Here is an 18,421-nt window from a genome sequence, read left to right on the forward strand (position 1 = left end):
AACAAACACTAGAACATACCAATGAAACCAGGAGTTGGTTCTTTGAAAGAATTAAAAACTGATAAACCTCCAAAAAGAAGAAGAAAGGACCCAAATAAATAAAATCATGAATGAGAGAGGAGAGATCACAACCAACACCACAGAAATAGAAATAGTTATGAGACTATTATGAAAAATTATTCGCCAACAAACTGGAAAACTGGAAGAAATGGATAAATTCCTAGAAACATATAAACAACCAAAACTGAAAAAGAAAGAAAAAGAGAAACTGAACAGACCCATAGCCAGCAAAGAATTTGAATCAGTAATAAAAAATCTCCCAACAAATGAAAAGTCCAGGGCCAGATGGCTTCCTGGGGGAATTCTATCAGACATTTAAAGAAGAGTTAATGCCTATTCTTCTCAAAACTTTCCAAAAAATAGAAATGGAAGGAAAACTTCAAAATTCATTCTATGAATGAATTCTATCAATTCTATAATTCTATCAATCACCTTGAGCCCAAAGCCAGACAAAGACTTCAGTAAAAAAAAGAATTCCTGGGCAATATTCCTGATGAACATGGATGCAAAAATTCTCAGCAAGATACTAGCAAATCAATTTCAACAGTACGTTAAAAGAATGATTCACCACAATCAAGTAGGATTTATTCATGTGCTACAAGTGTGGTTCAATATTCCCAAATCAATCAATGTGATTCACCACATTAATAAAAGAAAGGATGAGAACCATATGATGCTCTCTGTACATGCAGAAAAAAACATTTGACAAAGTACAGTACCCATTCTTGATCAAAACACTTAAGAAAGTAGGGATAGAAGGAACATACAACATTATAAAGACTATATTTAAGAAAGACCTACAGCTAATATCACCCTCAGTGGGGAATACCTGAGATCTGTTCCTCTAACTAAGGTCAGGAATAAGAAAAGGATGTCCACTCTCACTACTATTATTTAACATAGTACTAGAAGTCCTAGTCTCCACAATCAGACAACAACAATAACAATGACAATGAAAATAAAAGTTATTCAAATCAGCAAGAAATAAGCCAAACTTTTATTATTTCCAGATGACATGATTCTATATAGAAAGCCCAAAAGACTCCACCCAAAAAATTGCTAGATGTTCAGAACTCTGTTGCATTTCTATACATCAATTATGCAGCAGTAGAAAGAGAAATCAAGGAATCCATCCCATTTACAGTTGCACCAAAAACCATAAGATATCTAGGAATAAACCTAACCAAAAAGATAAAAGATCTTTACTCTGAAAACTACAGAAGACTTATAAAAGGAACTGAAGATGACACAAAGAAATAGAAACGCAGTCCATGCTCATGGATTAGAAAAATAGATATTGCTAAAATGTCTATACTACTCAAAACAATTTACACATTTAATGCAATCTCTATCAAAATACCACCAGTATTTTTTACTGAGCTAGAACAAACAAGCCTAAAATTTGTGTGGAACCACAAAAGACCCCAAACAGCAAAGGCAATCTTGAAAAAGAAAAGCAAAGCTGGAGGCATCACAATTCTGGACCTCAAGCTATACTACAAAGTTGTAGTGATCAAGACATTATGGTATGGCACAAAAACAGATACAAAGATCAGTGGAATAAAACAGAAAACCCAGATATGGATCCACAAGTATATGGTCATCTAATCATGGACAAAACAGGAAAGAATATCCAATGGGATAAAGATGGTCTCTTCAACAAATGTTGTTGGGAAAACTGAATGGTAACATGCAAAAGAATGAAATTGGACCAACTTTCTTACACCATTCACAAAAACAGATTCAAAATGGATGAAAGAACTAAATGTGAGACAGGAAAACATCAGAATCCTAGAGGAAAACACGGGCAGCAACGTCTTTGCCATTAGCAATAGCATCTTCTTACTAGATATGTCTCATAGGCAAGAGAAACAAAAACAAAACAGAAATATTAGGACTTCAGCAAGATAAAAATCTTCTGCACAGTGATGGAATCAGTCAACCAAACTAAAAGGCAACCTTCAAATCAGCAAGAGGCATTGCAAATGACATATCTGATAAAGGGTTAGTATTCAAAATCTATAAAGAACTTATCAACATCCCAAAAACAAATAATACAGTTAAGAAATGGACAGAAGACATGAATAGACATTTTTCCAAAGAAGATATCATACGGTTAACAGACACATGAAAAGATGCTCCACATCACTCATCATCAGGGAAATTCAATTCAAAACTACATTTAAATATCCTCTCACACCAGTCACAGTGACAAAATTAACAATGCAGGAAACAACAAATGTTGGTGAAGATGTGGAAAAAGCAGAACACTCTTACACCATTGGTGGGAATATAGACTTGTGCAGTCATTTTGGAAAGTAGTATGGATGTTCCTCAAAAAGTTAAAAATAGAACTATCCTATGATCCAGCCATTGCACTACTAAGTATTTACCCAAAGGATACAAAAATGCCAATTTGAAGGGGCACATTACCTGGAACATTTATATCAGCATTATCAATAATAACCAAATTATGGAAAGAGCCCAAAGGTCAATCAACTGATGAATGGAGAAAGAAGATGTTACTCTCTCTCTCTCTATATATATAGTGTATATACATATATACATACACTATATATATGTGTGTGTATATATATGTATATATATATATACATACACACACACATATTTATATTTTTATTATATAAAACAGAATATTACTCAGTGATCAAAAAGAATAAAATCTTGTCATCACCAATGGTGTGGATGGAGCTAGAGTGTATTATGCTAAGGGAAATATGTAAGACAGAGAAAGATACTGTATGAACCTACTCATATGTGGAATTTAAGAAATGCAAAAGATGAACATAGTGGGAGAAGAGAAAGGGAAAAACCATAAAACAGACTCTTAAGTATAGAGAACAAACTGAGGGATGCTGAAGGGGAGGTGGGTGGGGGAATGGGTTAAATGGGTGATGGGTATTAAGGAGGGCACATGTTGTGATGAGCTTATGGTGTTATATGAAGTTATGAATCACTAAATTCTACTCACAAAACTAACATTACCCTATATGTTAACTAACGGGAATTAAAATTAAAATGTGAAAAAGAAAAAAAATATTAAGGACCTTCCACATACCAAGCATTCCAGTCGACATCGAAGACACACAAGTGATCAATAACAATAATTATTCTCACTAATATAGAGCTTTCAGTCTAATAGATCATAGTTGAGCTATGAATAAAAGTGTTAATCTACTTGTTGGTCCACAAAAGATAAGAATTAGAAACCTAAAGTAATGTAAGTTTCCTTGAATAAATATTGTAGTGACATGTGAAAAAAAGAAGTATATATGGAAGACTAACTATAGTCATACTTTTTACATAGCAGGGGGAGTCATGGAAAAGCTTTTAAACATACTGATTCCTGAGCTACATTTCTAGAGTTAGTGGGTCTGAGGAAGAGGTTGGGGATACACATTAGTTTGGGTGAAATGTATATTATTGATGAAAAAAATCCCTATGATATTGATTCATTTCCTGATTAATCAATGTCAGATATAATTTACATTAAAGTTCAACATATTTTGATAAATCTTTGATAGATTTTGATAAATCAACCTATTTTGATATTTATTACTGTATAGCTAACATGAAAATCAAGACAGAGGATTATATCTCAAGCCAAATGAATTTACTACTCAGGACCTGATATCATGCAACTAGTCATTTACTTGAAGTAGAGATTTGGATTTTGAGAAAATGATACAAATATAATCATACAGTGGTATGTTGTATCTGGCTCATTTCACTTAGCATAATGCTTTTGAGGTGCATTCATCTTGGTGGTGGTTATCATTAATCTATTCCTTTTTTGTTGCTGAGTAGTACAGTAGTGACATAAGACAGTTTTAGTACTCTTCCATGATTAACAGGCACTTGGTTTACTTCCAGGTTTTGGTTATTATGTAGAATATATCTTTAACCCAATTTTGTGTTGCATATTTTTTTCCATTTATATAACAATAATATACTATTGATACATGACAGGTCTAATTGATCCACATCTTTTAAACATTTGGTGCTATCAGTATTTCTAATTTTAGATATTCTAATGAGAGTGTAGTTGCTTCTCATTGTAGATTTTCTTTGCAATTGCCTAGCAGCTAATGATTTTGAACATCTTTTCACATGTACCTTTGTATAACTTTTCTGATATAGAGCCTATAAAATATTAAGCTCATTGAAACTCATTCTTTTGGTTTCTCATTATTGAGTTGTAAGAACTCTTGGTACTTTTGTATATAAGTCCTGTATTAGATATGGGTTTTGCAAATAATTTTTTCCATTCCATTACTTGGGTTTTCATTTTTTTTTAAATATTTTATTTATTTGACAGAGAGAAATCACAACTAGGCAGAGAGAGAGGAGGAAGCAGGCTCCCTGTGGAGCAGAGAGCCCGATGTGGGGCTCGATCCCAGGACTCTGGGATCATGACCTGAGCCGAAGGCAGAGGCTTTAACCCACTGAGCCACCCAGGCGCCCCGGGTTTTCATTTTTCTAACAATTTTTTTTTTCAAAGAGCAGAAGTTTTAATCTTGATTATGTCCAAGTACCTTTGTAATTCTTGCATGGTTCATGCTTATTTTTAATATCCTATCTAAGATAACACTATCTAGACCAAGGACATCCATATTTTGTTCTAATTTTTCTCCGGTAATTTTATAGTTTTGACTCTGACATTTAGATCGTTACTTTCTGTTTGTTTGGTTGGTTAATTTAAAAAAAAATAGTTTGAGGCACAGGTCAAGTTCACATTTTTGTCCTACGGCTGTGAAACTGTTTCAATATCATGAGTTGAAACGTATATTTTTACCTTTGAATTGTTTGGGCACACTTGTTAAAACTGAATTGATCAACATATACAATTCTGGACTTCCCATACCATTCACTTGATCTCTGTTTCTATCCTTAATGTCAGTATCACTCAGTTTCATTAGTGTAGTTTGGGCAAAATATTAATGTAGCTTAACTCCTTCAATGATGCTCTTTTATTTTAAAAAAAAGGATATTTTTGTTGCTCTAGGGTCTTTTTTTTGCATATCCATATAAGTTTTAGAATCAAACTGTAAATTTTTTTGAACAAATAGTTTTCTGAATTTTTATTAGAATTTGGGTAGTGTTGACAGCTTAACTATAGTAAATATTTTGATATAAGAAATCTTACAAATTCATAGGTTCATTTTCATCCTTGGTCTGTATATTATAGTTATTATATGTATTATATCTAAATGCATGGTTGCCTGGGTGGCTCAGTCGGTTAAGCATCTGCCTTTGGCTCAGATTATGATCCCAGGGTCCTGGGATCGAGTCCCACATCTGGCTCCCAACTCAGAAGGGAGCCTATTTCTACTTCTGCTTGCTGCTCTCCCTGTTCGTGCTCACTTGTTCTTTCTCTCCCTCTGACAAGTAAGTAAATAAAATATTTTAAAAATAATAAATCTAAATGCATTAAGAAATTCTAAGACTATTCCTGAAATTTTGCTTTAAAATACCTATGATCTATAGCAAGCTAAGAGGGAAAAGGCCAAAAATAATCTTTTGCAATTTACCCAGTTATTTACCATTTCTAATACTCCACTCCTTTATTGGTTTCCCTAAGGCTTGGAATTTCTAACTGGTACCTTGCCCATTAACTTGAATGGTTTCCCTTTAGCAATTCTGCTGACACAGAACAATTTTATATTCTTTTATCCAGAAAGTGAATTTATTTATTTCACTTTTCATCTTGAATGATATTTGGAATATAAAATTTTGAGCTGACAGTTTCCTTATGGTGGTGGTCTTATGATTATATGTGATAAATAAGGATTGTTAGATGAATATCCACCCCATGAATGATCCTGTAATTTGTATGGCATGTACAGGAGGAGTGGATTCAACTCTGTTTTCCCTAACTCTTCAACCCTTATCAAATAGCTGAATGCAACTGACAAACTCTCCCTATGAAAGGGTTTGGATAATACAGGTTCATAAACCATGCCTCACTCTATTATTCAACATCCAGAGTTCACCTTCCTAGTTGATACTTTTTAATCATTCCCAAATAAGTTTTTCTCTGTTCTATGAATACAAAGAAAAAATGTTTATCATATCTGTGTACATATTTTTCTTCATTAGAAACATGGGAATTTATTACCAGACTGTTATTATGTATACTTCATAGATAATGAAAACCTCTGAAAAAGTCTGAACTTGTTAACTTATCACAAAGTCTATATTAAATATATTTAAGCCAAGTTACATTTTTTAAATGATTAAAATAAAAAACAAACCTCCCCTGGTTTCACACAGGGTGGTGAAAATTTCCTGGGTTATGGCTAACAAATTCTGTTTTAACTCCCTAATTATATTCAAGTGAGAGTAAGTTCAATTTTTAATGTGATAAAGACATTAAGAAAGATAAGAAGAGACAGGGCATCATTATTTAAAATAATGATAGCTAATCAAATGTTGGAAGGTTCTGGTGATATAAGTGTACTTAGAGACTGTACATTTCAGTGTATACTGATAGGACCAACTGTAAAGATAGTAAACTGGGTTCAAATCCTTAAAAATGCCTATATTCAGGGTCAATTCCCTTTTAAAGACCAATTCTAATTAAATAAAAAATGTGAGGCAAATTGTATGAATAAATATATTCATAGCTTGATAAAATCTATAATAATAAACATTTGGAAATTACCAAAATAAACAATATGAAAATATAAAATAAACTACAATACAGTTACACAGGGAAACACCACAAAATATGAAAATGTTACCTTAAATATGTAGGGGCCTAATAAACTATTTGTATCATAAAATTTAGGTCAAAAGCAAAAAAACAAACAAACCAATATTGTATAAGCAAACATTTTAAAACACACATGTATAGAGAATAATACTGACATTGAAAATACTGACATTAAAAATACATGAAAAGTTTAGAATGGTTATATTTAGGTGGTGGTATGGCAGGTGATTTTTACATTATTTTGTGGCAAGTGCCTTCTTCTAGGAATCATCTGTTACATTGATCATGCCTGTTACATTGACAGGCTGACCAAGAGATGTGTATTGATGGGAACATGTGACAAGCTCCATCATCATTTGAGAATAGAGCAGTGGTCCTTTCACTTGGTTTTATCACTTGGTTGATATCGCTTGGTTTATCACCTCATCCAGACCATAGAGTAAGATTTACCATCTTTGTGTGATTTCATTTGTATCCACAGACTTAAAGGAAGGGCATGAGTGAATTTAGCCTTTGCCTTTTTGTCCCCTGTATTTTGAAAATTCTCTGCATTGTACATGTATTGGTTTTATATTCAGAAAAGAAATTATTTCATTTTAAAAAGTATATATTAAATAATTTTGGACTGGTGAAAAAATAAGGTAGAAATCAAAGAATAGAACAGAAATTGCCTTATAATCTAGATATTGTATTCTTGATTAAATTCAACATGTTTGGAGCTACAAGGCTTTCTGTTGAGAATCACAATCATTAAACTGTGTTAACTCCAATTTTATGTATCTGTGCAGGTCATGCTTTAAGTAAACATGTTTCAAATCAGAGTGATTTTCTTAAAATTAAAAGATAAGTATAATGCAGATGAATATCTTATAAATAACATGGTGTCAAAATTTCTCTCTCTCTCTCTCTTAATTCAAAAGTCTCTTTGAGAGTATTTCCTTATATGTGGGTATATATGGATTGTTATCCTTCAGGTCTAAAGTAAAACTAATCCATTTCATTTCTTGTTAAGACGAATAACTTTTTTTCTAGAATGTAGTATCTATCCACAAAATGGAATTTTTATGGTGCAAATAAAATGGGATTGAATCTGTCAAAAATTTCAATTTAGGTTCTCATATATGATAGTTCTTATCTACTGTGAACTCCTCTGTCCAGGCACTGATTTGCTTTCATCTGATGCTCTCACTAGATGTTCACTATTAGAGTTTCACCACACTGTCAAGACATAAATTTTCTAAAAAATACCCAGTATTTATAAAGTACCATTGTTACCTCAGAATCCTAAGATAAATAACACTTAGCTTATCCACAATAAGACATGATTAAAATATAAATCTAAATATGCTAGCCAATGAATGTCTTACCTGCTGAAATAAACATACTTTGGCTTGGAGAGTTAAAAATGAACTAGAGGAAACAGAGAGAAGCAGACAAACAGTATTCTCACAAGAGAAACAGGGGGGAACAGTCCTATACAATGTACTATCAAGGTGTTGGGCACCTTTTATTATTCTTAAAACTAATTTTTCCATTTATTCTTTGAGCAACTTCATGTACTATTTTAATTCCCTTTTACAATTAGAAGATCATTTAATAGCTTAGATTGGCTCTTTGTTTTATTTAGAAAACAGAAAAACCAAAACCATAGTAGGTCAATATCATGAAATTCCACCATTTTCTGGCATGTGTGTGCATGTGTGTGCGTGTGCGTGTGTGTGTGTGTGTGTGTGTGTGTGTGTGTTTATGGTCCCACTTACAAATCTAGAAAAAAGATACACAAGTTTAGGTACTGATGATACTCATTAAAATGACCATTTAGAAAGTTCCAAACTGAAGAGAGGAGCAAGACGGCAGAAGAGTAGGAGACCTAATATCATCAGACACCAGGAGTTCAGCTCAATAGTTGTCAAACCACTCTGAACACTTACAAACTCAATAGGAGAGCAAAGATAAGAGCAGCAATTCTAGGAACAAAAAACCGACCAGTTTCTGGAAGGTAGGACATGTGGAGAAGTGAATCTGAGGCAGCATATAGGAAGACAGACCACAGAGGGAGGAGTTGGCTCCTGGCAAGTAGTAGAGTAGTAGAGCACAAAATCAGAACTTTTAGAAGTTGGCTCCACTGAGGGACATTACTCTGGAGGCTAAGCAGGGTGTGGAGCCCTCACCAGGACAGTGTGGTCTCAGGACCTATGGGGTCACAGAAAGACCAGGGGTGCCTGAGTGTGACAGAGCCCCCAGGAATCAGAGTGGGGAAGCTGGCTACAGAGATGGAACTGAGGAGGGGGCTCTCTGCTCGGGGTTACCTTAAATTGTGATCCAAGGCACTGTCGGGAAATTGTTCTTTAAGCAGGGACCCCTCAAGTGGCAGATAAAGGGAGACTCTCTCCTTCTTCCTCTGGGAGGAGTGGCACAGGGCATGTGGCAGGAATCTGCTGAGTTTGGAGGCTCCAAATGGGGCTGTGCACCAGAGATAGATATGATCGGTCACAGGTTGTGTGAGCATGGAGTGCGGTCACAGACCAGAGAGATGGGAATGATTGATCACTTTTCTTTGAGGACACACTGAGGAGTGGGGCCCTGAGCTCCCAGCTCCTACAGGCCCGAGACTTGGAGGTCACCATTTTCATTTCTGCCCTCCAAATCTCTACTGAAAGCATTCAGGGAACAAAAGCTATGGAGACCAAACGTAGCAGATTACTTGGTCTGGCCCCTGGCAAGGGTGGTGCAATTCTGCCTCAGGCAAAGACATTTGAGAATCACCACAACAGGCCCCTAACCCTAAGGTCAGCAAGAACATTCAGTTAAGACCAAGTTCACCCAACAGTGAGAACTGCAGAACTCCAGAGCTAGGGAATACAACACATAGAATTCATGGCTTCCCCCCATGAATCTTTAGTCTTTCAAAGTTAATTTTTTTAATTTTATTTTTTTCTTATTCTATTTTTTAAAAATTTACCTCTTTCCTATTTTAATTTTTTTAAAGATTTTATTTATTTATTTGACAGAGAGAGAAATCACAAGTAGTCAGAGAGGCAGGCAGAGAGAGAGGAGTAAGCAGGCTTCCTGCAGGGCAGAGAGCCTGATGCAGGGCTCGATCCCAGGACCCTGAGATCATGACCTGAGCTGAAGGTAGTGGCTTAATCCACTGAGCCACCCAGGTGCACCCCCGTTTTTTCTTTCCTTAAAATTTTGGGTTAAGTTTATTCTAACAGATCAAAATATACCTTAAATCTAGCACATAGCTTTTTTACATAGTCTCCAGCCTGATCACATTCTTTCTTTTTTTTCTTTTTTCCTTTTTCCAACCAACTTCTCATCAATTCCTTTTTTAGAATCTTTTTAAATTTCTATCTTTACAGTCATATTCCATCCCTTCATTGTGTGTACCATTATTTGTATATATATAAGTTTTTCTTTCTTTAAAATTTTGGGAGGTAGTTTCCTCTAACAGAGCAAAATACACCCCAAATCAAGTGTGTGGCTCTGTTCTATTCACCAGTCTAATATGTATGTGTGTATACACACACACACACACACACACACACACACACACACACACACATATATATATAAAATTTTCCCCTCCTTTCTCCCCCCACCATCCAGTTTCAGGTCTCTTCTGATTTGGTTAGTGGGTATTTTTCTGGGATCATTGCTACCCTTTTAGTATTTTGTTCTCTCATTCCCTCAAAACAAACAAACAAACAAACAAACAAAAAAACACAAGAGGCAGTACTGAAGCCTAGGGACCTAGTCAATACGTACATTAGTAAGATGTGAGATCTAGAGTTCAAAAATGATGATTATCAAGGTACTAGCTAGGTTAGAAAAAAGCATGGAAGATACTAGAGAATACCTTTCTGGAGAAATAAAATCCCTTTCTGGAGAAATAAAGGACCTAAAATCTAACCAAATTGAAATTTAAAAAGCTATTAACGAGGTGCAATAAAAAATGGAGATTCTTACTGCTAGGTTAAATGAGGCAGAAGAGAGAATTAGTGATACAGAAGATCAAATGATGGAGAATAAAGAAGCTGAGAAAAAGCGAGATAAACAACTACTGGACCATGAGGGGAGAATTCGAGAGATAAGTCATATCATAAGATGAAGCAATATGAGAATAATTGCAATCCCAGAAGAAGAAGAAATACAGAGAACGGGGGGCAGAAGGAATAATGGAGCCAATTATAGCAGATATTTTCCCTAATTTGGCAAAGGGAAGAAGCATCAAAATCCAAGAGGCACAGAGAACTTCCCTCAGAATCAATAAAAAGAGGTCAACACCCTGTCATCTAATAGTAAAACTTGCAAGTATCAGTGACAAAGAGAAAATCCTGAAAGTAGCTTGGGACAAGAGGTCTGTAATATACAATGGTAGAAATATTAGATTGGCAGCAGAACTATCCACAGAGACCTGGCAGGCCAGAAAGGACTGGCATGATACATTCAGAGTGATAAATGAGAAAAATATGCAGCCAGAAATACTATATCTAGCTAGGCTGTCATTGAAAATAGAAGGAGAGATTAAAAAGCATCCAGGACAAACAAAAACTAAAAGGATTTGCAAACACCAAACCAGCTCTACAGGAAATACTGAAAGGGGTCCTCTGAGCCAAAAGAGAGCCTTAAAGTAACAGACCAGAAAGGAACAGAGACAACATATAGTAACATTTATCTTACAGGTAATACAATGGCACTAAATTCATATCTCTCAATAGTTACCCTGAATGTAAATGGGCTAAATGCCCCAATCAAAAGACATAGCATATCAGAATGGATTTTTAAAAAAAGACTAATAAATATACTGTCTACAAGAAACTCATTTTAGATCCAAAGTCACCTCCAGATTAAAAGTGAGGGGGTGGAAAGTAATTTACCATGCTAATGGACATCAAAAGAAAGCTGGGGTGGCAATCATTATATCAGACAAATTAGATTTTAAGCCAAAGACTATAATAAGAGATGAGGAAGGACACTACATCATACTTGTAGGGTCTATCCAACAAGAAGATCTAACACTTTTAAATATCTATACCTCTAACATGGGATCATCCAATTATATAAACCAATTAATAACAAAATCAAAGACATAGATCCACAATAATATGATAATACTAGCAGACTTTAACATTCCCCCACACTGAAATGGACAGAACAGCTAAGCAAAAGATCAACAAGGAAATAGAGGCTTTATATGATACACTGGACTAGATGGACATCACAGATATATTCAGAACATTCCATCCCAAAGTAACAGAATACACATTTTTCTGCACATGGAACATTCTATATAATAGATCACATCCTGGGTCACAAATCAGGTCTCAACCAGTACCAAAATATTGGGATCATTCCTTGCATATTTTCAGACCATAGTGCTTTGAAACTACAATTCAACAACAAGTGGAAAGTTGGAAAGAACTCAAATACATGGGGGCTAAAGAGCATCCTATTAAAGAATGAATGGGTCAGCCAGGAAATTAAAGAAAAATTGAAAAAAGTCATGGAAACAAATGAAAATGAAAGCACAACTGTTCAAAACCTGTGGGACACAGCAAAGGCAGTCATGAGAGGAAATTTTAAAGCAACACAAGCCTTTTTCAAAAAACAAGACAGGTCTCACGTACACAACCTAAACCTACACCTAAAGAAGCTGGAGAAAGAACAGCAAAAAAAGCCTAAACCCAGCAGGAGAAGAGAAATAATAAAGATCAGAGCAGAAATCATTGAAATAGAAACCAAAAGAACAGTGGGAAAAATCAATGAAACTAGGAGCAGATTCTCTGAAAGAATTAATAAGATTGAAAAATGCCTGGCTAGACTTATCAAAAAGAAAAGAGAAAGGACCAAATTAATAAAATCATGAATAAAAGAGGAGAGATCACAACCAACACCAAAGAAATTCAAACAATTATAAAAACATATTATGAGCAACTATATGCCAGCAAATTTGACAATCTGGAAGAAATGGATACATTCCTAGAGACGTATAAACTAGGAAAACTGAACCAAGAAGAAATAGTAAACCTGAACAAACCCGTAACCAGTAAGGAGATGGAAGCAGTCATCAAAACTCTCCCAACAAACAAGAACCCAGGCCCAGATGGCTTCCCAGGGAAATCCTACCAAACATTTAAAGAAGAATTAATACCTATCGTACTGAAACTCTTCCAAAAAATAGAAATGGAAGGAAAACTTCCAAACTCATTTTATGAGGCCAGCATTACCGTGATTCCAAAACTGAAGACCCCATCAAAAAGGAGAATTACAGACCAATATCCTTGATGAACACAGATGTGAAAATTCTCACCAAAACACTAGCCAAGAGGTTCCAAGAGAACACTAACTAAGTGGGATTTATTCCTGGGCTGCAAGGTTGGTTCAATATCTGCAAATCAATCAGTGTAATACAATACATTAAAAAAAAAAAAAAGAACAAGAATCATATGATACTCTCATTAGATTCTAAAAGACTTTGACTATCCTTTCTTGATCCTTGATCAAAACTCTTCACAGTATTGGAATAGAGGGAACATACCTCAATAAATAAAAGCCATCTATTAACAACCCACCGCAAATATCATTCTCAATGGGGAAAAACTGAGAGCTTTTCCACTAAGGTCAGGAACACAGGGGTTTCCACTCTCACCACTGCTATTCAACATAGTACTAGAAGTCCTAGCCTCAGCAATCAGACAACAAAAAGAAATTAAAGGCATCTGAGTCAGTAAAGAAGAAGTCAAACTCTCACTCTTTGCAGATAATATGACACCTTACATGGAAAACCTAAAAGACTCCACTCCAAAACTGCTAGAACTTTACAGGAATTCAGTAAAGTGTCAGGATATAAAATCAATGCACAGAAATCAGTTGCATTTCTGTACACCAACAACAAGACAGAAGAAAGAGAAATTAAGGAGTCAATCCCATTTACAATTGCACCCAAAACTGTAAGATACCTAGGAATAAACCTAACCAAAGAGGCTAAGAATCTATATGCAGAAAACTATAAAGTACTCATGAAAGAAATCGAGGAAGACACAAAGAAATGGAAAAATATTCCATGCTCCTGGATTGGAAGAATAAATGTTGTGAAAATGTCTATGATACCTAAAGCAATCTACACATTTAATGCAATCTCTATCCAAATACCATCCATTTTTGTCAAAGAAATGGGACAAATAATCCTAAAATTTATATGGAACCAGAAAAGACCTTGAATATCCAGAGGAATGTTGAAAAGGAAAGCCAGAGTTGGTGGCATCACAATTCCAGACTTCAAGCTCTATTACAAAGCTGTCATCATCAAGACAGTATGATACTGGCACAAAAACAGACACATAGATCAATGGAACAGTATAGAGATCCCAGAAATAGACCCTCAACTCTATGGTCAACTAATCTTTAACAAAGCAGGAAAGGATGCCCAATGGAAAAAAGACAGCCTCTTTAACAAATGGTGTTGGGAAAATTGGACAGTCACATGCAGAAAAATGAAACTGGACCATTTCCTTACACCACACACAAGGATAGACTCAAAATGGATGAAAGATCTCCATGTTGGAGAGGTATCCATCAAAATCCTTGAGGAGAACACAGGCAGCAACCTCTTTGACCTCAGCCGCAGCAACTTCTTCCTAGAAACATGGCCAAATGTAAGGGAAGCAAGGGCAAAATGAACTGTTGTGACTTCATCAAAGTGAAAAGCTTTTGCACAGCAAAGGAAACAGTCGACAAAATTAAAAGATAACTGACAAAATGGAAGAAGGTATTCACAAGTGACCTATCAGATAAAGGACTAGTATCCAAAATCTATAAAGAACTTATCAAACTCAACACCCAAAGAACAAATAATCCAATCATGAAATGGGCAGAGGACATGAGCAGACATTTCTGCAAAGAAGACATCCAGATGGCCAACAACCACATGAAAAAGTGTTCCACATCACTCAGCATCAGGGAAATACAAATCAAAACCACAATGAGATACCATCTCACAGCAGTCAGAATGACTAAAATTAACCAGTCAGGAAATGACAGATGCTGGCAAGGATGCAGAGAAAAGGGAAACCCCCTAGACTGTTGGTGGGAATGCAAGCTGGTGCAGTCACTCTGAAAAACAGCATGAAGCTTCCTCAAAAAGTTTAAAATAGAGCTACCCCACAACCCAGCAATCACACTACTGGGTATTTAAGGATACAGATGTAGTGAACTGAAGGAGCACATGCACCCAAATGTTTATAGCAGCAATGTCCACAATAGCCCAAATATGGAAAGAACCTAGATGTCCATCAACAGATGAATGGATAAAGAAGAAGCGATATGGAGAGAGAGAGAGAGAGAGAGTTGGAATTATATGCAGCCATCAAAAAGCTGAAATCTTGCCATTTGCAATGATGTGGATTGAACTAGAAAGTATTAGGCTAAGCAAAATACATCAATCTGAGAAAGACAATTATCATATGATCTCTCTTATATGTGGAATTTGATAGCCAGGCCTGGAGGGTCACGTGGGGCAGGGAGGGAAAAAGTGAAACAAGATGGGACCAGGGAGGGAGAAAAACCATAAGAGACTCTTAAGATCAGGAAACAAACTGAGGGTTGCTGGGGGTGGGGTGGGGAGGGATAGGTTCCCTGGGTTATGGCCATTAGGGTCAGTATGTGCTATGGTGAGTGCTGTGAATTGTGTAAGACTAATGATTCACAGACCTGTACCACTGAAGCAAACAATATATTATATGCTAATTAAAAAATTAATTAAAAAAAAAAAAGAAAGTGATAAACTAGGAGTTCCTTAGTACCACAGTCAGTTAAGTGCCCAACTCCTGATTTTGGCTCAGGTCCTGATTACAAGGTTTGAGATCAAGTCCCACATCAGGCTCCACACTCTATGCAAAGTCTACAGGAGTAGACTTAAAAAGGTATATAGTATAATCAATATTCAACAACTCATGTCCTATTTTGTGAAATACCTTCTTCCAACAATTAGAAATGTATGAAAAAAAGTATGGGGGGATAAAAGGAAGTTCTTTATTATCTGAACACTGACTTTCAGATTATGACAGATCTTAGAATCTATTATCAATGAAAAGATACTTTACTGATTATGCTATAGTTCTATTGTTTCCTTGTTTATTTTTAAAATTTTTATTAAGTAATATAAACTGTTATATTACCCACTCATATTACCATGATTCTTTTGTTTTAGGATAAGGAGGATATGTCTGTCCAAAATAGCTCTGCATCATGGAGTAAAAATTATTTCAAACCTAAATTAAACTTAGTAATATGAAAAGTTTGGAGCACTGAGAACCTTCTAAATATTTTCTTTTGTTCCTATATTAGGTTAAAATAGTGAAAAAATTAGGTGCTTTTAATGAACACAAAATCAGGAGAATCAAATGTGAAGCTTTAAACTTGATCCTTTAAATTTGAGACTTAAAATTAAGGGTGGAGAATCCACCCTCTATGTTTAACCATTTTGTGAACAGCCACAATGCTTTGCAAAAGTCAAATCTCATTATAGAATATGATCACTTGCACGGAAAAGTCAAAAGGAAACAAATTAATAAAATGGGAGGGTGATAGTATCTATGTTTTAATTGTGATTCATCATTAGATACATGAAATAAACATGGAAGAAAAGGTCTGGAAGGTATGCTTGTAAACACTTCAGAGAATGCTGATTCTCTAAAATGGAATCCCCTTCATCACAAAGTTGCTTTTATTTTATCAATAGATAGATGTCAAGATCAAGATAACACAATGCTTTTAGGTTTAACTTTGAAGCTTCTTGACCCAATTTGAGTGACCATATAAGATCAAATATCTTGAAGAAAAAAATAAATAAGTATAGTCTCATTCCCTTGAGGCAACTCTGTCTTTCATTCTTTCCTACTCTGCAAAGGATGTGCCATTTATTACTCCTATGTATAATTCTATACTCCTAAGATCTATATACATCCAGCTTCAAATCAAAGAGCAACCATAAGCAACTTTCTTCATCCTTAATGACAAATTTCATTTCAACTTGTTTCTTTATTGGCTTCAATGGGAAGTAAAAGATAGGTATCTGTTACACTCAGACAGAAATGAAAAGGTAAAAATACTCATAAAATTAACAAAATATCTTCCTTCAGAGCTTAGCTCCAAACACCTTCAGAGAATGTGTATGCCACTATCCCAATTTAAATGTTACATAAATCTCTAACTAATAGCTTTTTAACCAGAAAGTCTTTAGAACAATTTCACATAACAGCAGGGAAGGTGACCAGTAGTGATTAACAACTTTCTTGTTCAATTTTCTTGCTAGAGAGAGAAAATTGTTCAAATTCATCTTGGCTTTTTACCTTGATGTTTATTACAGCAGATGAGATTTCCCCTCTAGGTAACCACTGTGTTATTGCTCTTTCACACTAAACTTATTTCCTGTTACAGTTGTGTTAATCTTCCTTTCTTTTCTTTTCCTTTCCTTCCCTTTCCTTTCCTTTCCTTTCATTTCCTTTCCTTTTCTTTCCTTTCCTTCCCTTTCCTTTCCTTTCCTTTCCTTTCCTTTCTCCTTTTCTTTCCTTTCCTTTCCTTTCTTCTCCTCTCCTCTCCTTTCCCTTCCCTCCCTTCCCTTCCCTTTATTTCCTGTTACAGTTGTGTTAAACTTCACTTCCTTCCCTTCCCTTTTTCCCCTTCTCTTCCCTTCCCTCCCTCCGTTTCTTTCCCTCTCTTTTTCTGCTAGCATTTTTAATTTCATATTTTGTATATCCAAAATCTCAGATATATAATCATGATCCATGATTTGATAATTAGTTCATTTTTTAACAACTCAAATTTAACATCAATGTATCAATATATCTTCCTGGATTTATTTATTTTTTAAAGATTTTACTGATTTATTTGAGAGTGAGAAAGAGAGAGAGAGAGCATGAGAAGGGGGAAAGAGAAGCAGATTCCCAGCTGTGCAGGGAGCCTGACGCAGGGATCAATCCCAGGACCCTGGGATCATGACCCAAGCCAAAGGCAGATGCTTAACAAACTGAGCCACCCAGGTGCCCCATCTTTCTGAATTTAAAAGTATCCTCTAAAACTGGTGAAAGGTGTTACAATTAATCATGTACATGGCTAAGCTTCATGGAGTTCAAGTCAGATGTTTATGATATTGATAGTGATTCAATAAATATTTTTTTAAAATATTTTATTTATTTATTTGAGAGAGAGAGAGAGAGCATGAAAGGGGAGAGGTCAGAGGGAGAAGCAGACTCCCTGCTGAGCAGGGAGCCCAGTGCTGGACTCGATCTCGGGACTCCAGGGTCATGATCTGAGCTGAAGGCAGTTGCCTAACCAACTGAGCCACCTAGGCGCCCTCAATAAATATTTTTATTACATAAGTTTTGTCATCAGTATTGGACCTACAATTTTAACAATGCTATAAAGTATAATTTTCTCACTTCAACTATCTTAACAGATAATGTAAGCAGACATATAATTGATTTTTTAATTTAAATTCAATTAGCCAACATATAGTACATCATTAGTCTTGGATGTAGTGTTCAACAATTTATCAGTTATGTATAACACCCAGTGCTCATCACATCATATGCCCTTCTTAGTACCCATCACCTAATTACT

The 18,421-nt window shown here is 35.3% G+C and overlaps 1 pseudogene; it reads right to left on the minus strand.

Annotated features, from left to right (window-relative positions):
* Positions 1 to 18,421, minus strand: part of LOC123939227 — a 156,639-nt pseudogene that overhangs the window by 69,496 nt on the left and 68,722 nt on the right.

Source organism: Meles meles, chromosome 3 (assembly GCF_922984935.1).
Source record: "Meles meles chromosome 3, mMelMel3.1 paternal haplotype, whole genome shotgun sequence".
Taxonomy (NCBI): Eukaryota; Metazoa; Chordata; class Mammalia; order Carnivora; family Mustelidae; genus Meles; species Meles meles.